Raw genomic sequence first — 6,208 nt, 5'->3', positions numbered from 1 at the left:
ATAGTGACTTGATTGGGGTTTGCAGCCGGGGGAGATATTGACTTATCATAACAACCAGTTTGCAAATGTGAGCAACCACCTCCAGGTGTGCCAACTCCGCACATACACAGGACCTTCTGGTCATGCGCAGCGCATAAAAAAGAATGCGATGATGTCTGGGATGGTGAGCGGAGCCTCCCATAGCCCCAGCTACTGGTTCACCTCAATTGGGTAGAACCAGCAGAATCCCACTGGGTTGACCTCCTCTTCTCTGTGAACAGCCCTTTAGATCATGGAACATTGCTATAAGATTTAGGATGTTAGGGGATGCACAAGTGGCACGCATAGCCGTATAGGTGGGCATGCACTATGCACTAGCCAATTAATTTTGGGGCTTCTGGGCCCACCGACAGTAGGGAAATAGTCTGTTTTTTTATCTCTGGAAGGCCTGGAGGGGTGGGAAAGGCCTGTTTTTTACTCTCCCCAGGCTCCAGAGCCTTTCTAGGAGCCTAGGGGAGCAAAATGGCCTTCCCTACCCCCTGGAGGCCCTCTGGAGGCCAGAAATGGCCCGTTTGCTGACTTCTGGTGGGAAGAGGTCATATTTATTTATTTATTTATTTATTTATTTATTTATTTATTTATTTATTTTGTCACACAGTATATATATGCGTAAGCATGAAATAACTATACAATATATAAGCATATATATAACTATGAGTATGTAATAACTAAATTAATTGGATATAATGAAAGGAAACAATAGGACAGGAACGTGCTCCAATAGGACACTCTTGTGCTCTTATGCACGCCCCTTAATTTTGGTCCTCTCAAGGCTCCTAGAAAGGCTCTGGAGCCTGGAGAGAGCAAAAAACAGGTCTACCGGGCCCACCGGGCCAAAAGCGGAGGGAGCACAAGGGAGTGTCACATGCGCATGCACGGCGGTGGGATACATAGAATTATGGGTATCGGCACATGCATACACAATCCCCACCCGCACTCCCCCCGTTTTTGGCATGTGATGGTAAAAAGGTTTTTCTTGCCTAAGTGTAAAATCTTACTTTCCTCACTAATGAATTTCATTTTGTGTGGCAGGACCCAGTGTTCAAGTGTGTCAAGATCTTCCTATATTTTGAGCCTACCTTCTAGAGTGTTGTCTATTCCCACCAGGTTGGTGTCATCTGCAAATTCGATGTGTTCCCCTTCTATTTCCCCATCAAAATTGTTTATGAAGATATTGTAGAGTACTAGGCCTAAGACAGAGCCCTGAAGTAGTCCACTGCATATTTGCCTCTATGTAGATGCAGTTTATTTAAGGACTACATATTGAATGTGGTTGTTGAGCTACTTACTAATCCATCTGGTGGCAATATATTTGTTATTGTATTGTACTGTACTAAAAAGAGTTGGATCACTGCTTTTTTTTTCTTCTTTTTACCTTATAAACCTTTTTTCTCTTTGTTCTCATCTTTATTTTCATTTGTTATGGGGTATTATAATAAATGTTAATAAAAATTGGGGCGGGGGGGGGAAATGAAGTGACTAGAATATGTGACTACCTGAGGGGATTCCCATTCTAGAAATGACTCAATTGGCAAATAAGGGACCTGAACAAAGGACTCATGGCCACAGTTATCGTCAAACAGTAACTATGGTCTAGGATAGGGTGGGTTGCTACCGGTTCGACCGCAAAAGCACCACGTGCCCGCAAAGCAAGCATATGCACCCACACGCTCCTAATAGCGAACCGGTAGTGCCGGGATTTGAATCCCACTACTGATCTAGGAGGATCTCAAGCTGCAGGTCCACAGTCTCATGTAATCTGATTCTGTTCCTCCTCATCGAGTTCTGAATGGATCTTGAGTCAGGACACTGACATCATCTGGATAGCTGTGTTTGCATTATTTATGTACATTTTTATGGCTGCCCACTCACTCAGTGATTCTGGATAACTTAAAAAATACAAAAAACAATATATAAACAATAAAAGCAATTTATTCTTTTAACTACCCTAAAGCATGGGAATTACTTATATAGGCTGTTATCTGTATTCAATCAGATTCATTTTTTTGTCTTATTCCAATGGTGCACCATTATTGTTGTGGGCTATCTTAAAAGCCTGCCTGAACTTCTTTGACCCTAGATGAATTAAACAGAATTAAGATGGGGTTACTCTGAATTTTTTTCTCACTTTTTACTTTCCCATGATGTCCGTTCCTTCATCAAGGTTAACCTAACATTTCTTTACAATTAACAAAATTACATTGGGAAAGACAGTTTGGACAGATTGAACCTTGATCACTGTCACCCATTTAACAAGTCTATATACAAATCTAAATTCTCTTGCAATTAAAAAATTGAAGAAGACAATTATTTCAAAATAAAATTTGGAAAATTTTCATCCAAATCAGAGAAATTTAGGTATCATTCATGCTCCCTTGATATCACACCAGTCTTTTTCCTAACTAGCTGCTCTCTGGTATTCAGTTCTGGCCTCAGCATGATAATATAGCACTTGGGCAAGAAAATGCAACCTAATAAGCCACCACTTGAGGCCAAGATAGAGAAGACTTCCACAGCCACCATGGATTTCCCTTTGGTGCTCAAGTAGGTGGACACAAAGGACACCCAAACGCTGCAGAAGACCAGCATGCTAAAGGTGATGAGCTTGGCTTTATTGAAAGTGTCGGGCAACTTCCGGGCAAAGAAGGCCACCGTGAAGCTGATGAGGGCCAGAAGCCACATGTAGCCCAGCACAACATAAAACATGATCTCTGAGCCTTCGTTGCACTGCACTAAGATTTCATCCACCTGGGAATGCATGTCCAACTCTGGGAAAGGAGGAGAAATGGTCAACCAGACAGCACTGATGCTTGTTTGAATAAGGGAGCAAAAAGCAATGACTGAGATGGACAGCCTTTTCCCCACCCACAATCTCATGCGGTTCCCTGGCTTTGTGGCCATGAAGGCCAGAACCACAGTGATGGTTTTGGCTAAGACACAAGACACCGCAATGGAGAAGACAACTCCAAAAACTGCTTGTCGGAGCAGACATGTGACTGTCCCTGGACATCCGAGGAAGAGGAAGGAGCAAAGAAAACACAGCAGGAGCGAGACAAGCAGGGCGCAGGTGATATCCCAATTGTTGGCTTTGACGATGGGAGTGTTCTGGTGGAAGATGAATGTCCCCATTACCACAACTGTGATGACAGCAAAAGAAACAGCAAAGCCAGTCAGGATTTCTCCCAGGATTTCTTTGTACGATAAATAGGTCATAATTTTGGGAATACATTGATGGTGTTTCTCATTTGGATATTGTTCTTCTGGACACCTCTCACATTGCTTGGAATCTAAAAACCATAAACAAGGCTGATGAGAGATCCCAATCAATCTATGCTCTTCTTTAAAACTATATTCAAGAACCCAAATGTGGTTAGAGCATAATGTACTTTTAAAGAAATATACATATTTTTTTCTTATCATGGTGGAAATGCTTCCCTCTGAACACTCAACACAATCATAGCAGCAAACCTGTCTCCCTTCCTTAATCAATTTCCGGTACCCAGGATGGCAGCTTTCTACACAGGTGGAAGAAGGTGGTGTCTATTGGGTATGGCCAGAGTTGGGAATTAAAATGGATTATAATCTTTGAATCAATCAGTCAGAAGTCAATATGAATCAGCAGTCAGCAATAAATCTTAAAGAAAACCAGTTTCTTGTCATTTCTAAAAATGCAAAATTTGGAATTCCTAGGACTGATTGCTAGAATCAGACAGATGAGTAGTTAAAATCTGAAAAATCTTTGAACTGCTATTGAAAATGTGAGTACTAATCAATTCATGGCCCCTACACAGTATATAAATACCACTCCATACCACTCAAGAGTAATCCTGATTTTCCATGTAAGGATGAGTGAAGCAAAACAAGCAGATGGTCCAGCTTCAGTGGCCTCCCTTTTTCTGAACATACTCAGTTATGAAAAAAACCATCTGACAATTAGAAGTGTGTTGCAAGTGTGGTGAGCACAGGAGGTGACACGAGGCTGGCTCCAGGCGATTACGAGCGCTTCTTTGTTGGAGGGAGTCTTTCCGGCCGCCTTGAAAGAGGCGGTGGTGAGGCCCCTCCTCAAGAAACTTTCCCTGGATCCGGCTGTTTTAGGTAATTATCGTCCGGTCTCCAACCCGCTCATGCGAAGGTTGTAGAGAGTATGGTGGCATATCAGTTTCCCCTACACCTGGATGAAACTGTCTATCTAGACCCGTTCCAGTCCGGTTTCCGGCCCGGTTACAGCACTGAGATGGCTTTGGTCGCGTTGGTGGATGATCTCTGGAGGGCCAGGGATAGGGGCTGTTCCTCTGCCCTGGTCCTATTAGACCTCTCAGCGGCTTTTGATACCATCGACCATGGTATCCTGCTGCGCCGGTTGGAGGGATTGGGAGGCACCGTTTATCGGTGGTTCTCCTCCTATCTCTCCGATCGGTCGCAGACGGTGTTGACAGGGGGGGCAGAGGTCGGCCCCGAGGCGCCTCACTTGTGGGGTGCCGCAGGGGTCGATTCTCTCGCCCCTTCTGTTCAACATCTATATGAAGCCGCTGGGTGAGATCATCAGTGGTTTCGGTGTGAGGTACCAGCTGTACGCTGATGACACCCAGCTATACTTTTCCACACCGGGCCACCCCAACGAAGCTATCGAAGTGCTGTCCCGGTGTTTGGAAGCCGTACGGGTCTGGATGGGGAGAAACAGGCTCAAGCTCAATCCCTCCAAGACAGAGTGGCTGTGGATGCCGGCATCTGGGTACAGTCAGCTCAGTCCACGGCTGACTGTTGGGGGCGAGTCATTGGCCCCGATGGAGAGGGTGCGCAACTTGGGCGTCCTCCTGGATGAACGGCTGTCTTTTGAAGATCATTTGACGGCCGTCTCCAGGAGAGCGTTTTACCAGGTTCGCTTGGTGCGCCAGTTGCGCCCCTTTCTAGACCGGGATGCCTTATGCACGGTCACTCACGCCCTCGTGATGTCTCATCTGGATTACTGCAATGCTCTCTACATGGGGCTCCCCTTGAGGGGCATCCGGAGGCTTCACTTAGTTCAGAATGCGGCTGCGTGGGTGATAGAGGGAGCCTCTCATGGCTCCCGTGTGACACCTATCCTGCGCAGACTGCACTGGCTACCTGTGGCCTTCTGGGTGCGCTTCAAGGTTTTGGTAACCATCTTTAAAGCGCTCCATGGCATAGGGCCGGGCTACTTACGGGACCGCCTACTGCTACCGAATACCTCTCACCGACCCGTGCACTCTCACAGAGAGGGACTCCTCAGGGTGCCGTCAGCTAGGCAATGCCGTCTGGCGACACCCATGGGGAAGGGCCTTCTCTGTGGGGGCTCCCACCCTCTGGAACGAACTCCCCCCAGGACTTCGTCAACTTCCGGACCTCCGAACCTTCCGTCGCGGGCTTAAAACACACTTATTCATCTGCGCAGGACTGGATTAGATTTTAAATTTATACTGGTTTTTAATGGGTTTTATTATTTATATTGCTTTTTAATAATTCGGCCATGTAGAATAAGTTTTTTAACTGTTATTTTAGTTTGTATTTATATGTACTTTTTTACTTGCCTGTGAACCGCCCTGAGTCCCTAGGGAGATAGGGCGGTATATAAATGTGATAAAATAAAATAAATAAAATAAAAATAAATCCAATTCCATCCAAAATATTTCAGGAGCTGAATAATCCCAGCATACTGGAGGTTTTCATTTGGAGTCATCCAGAAGAAAGAAGGAAACTGCTGTTTATCACTCAATGCCAGGTCAAAAGTACCATAACTGAGCTGCAGAGTGGGAATAATAATGATGTGCTTTTAGATTACATACTGCTTCTGTAGACATATATTTTAAAAAAAGGAAGTATTTATTTTGAACCTGGTTTTTCCATAAAAAATCTTGATGGTTGAGATAAATACTAAATCTGGAGATCAACAAGTCTTTACTGAGAGCTTTTGCAACCATCAAAATGAAATCTTCTCATGAACAGATTTAATTTATATATAACAATAGCAACATGAAAAACCATGTCTACAAGGCAACATAGAATAGAATAGAATAAAATAGAATAGAATAGAATAGAATAGAATAGAATAGAATAGAATAGAATAGAATAGAATAGAATAGAATTTTTATTGGCTAAGTGTGATTGGACACACAAGGAATTTGTCTTGGTGCATATGCTATCACTGTAC

The sequence above is a fragment of the Ahaetulla prasina genome, chromosome 4 (assembly GCF_028640845.1).
Source record: "Ahaetulla prasina isolate Xishuangbanna chromosome 4, ASM2864084v1, whole genome shotgun sequence".
Taxonomy (NCBI): domain Eukaryota; kingdom Metazoa; phylum Chordata; class Lepidosauria; order Squamata; family Colubridae; genus Ahaetulla; species Ahaetulla prasina.
This window is presented reverse-complemented; position numbering follows the sequence as displayed.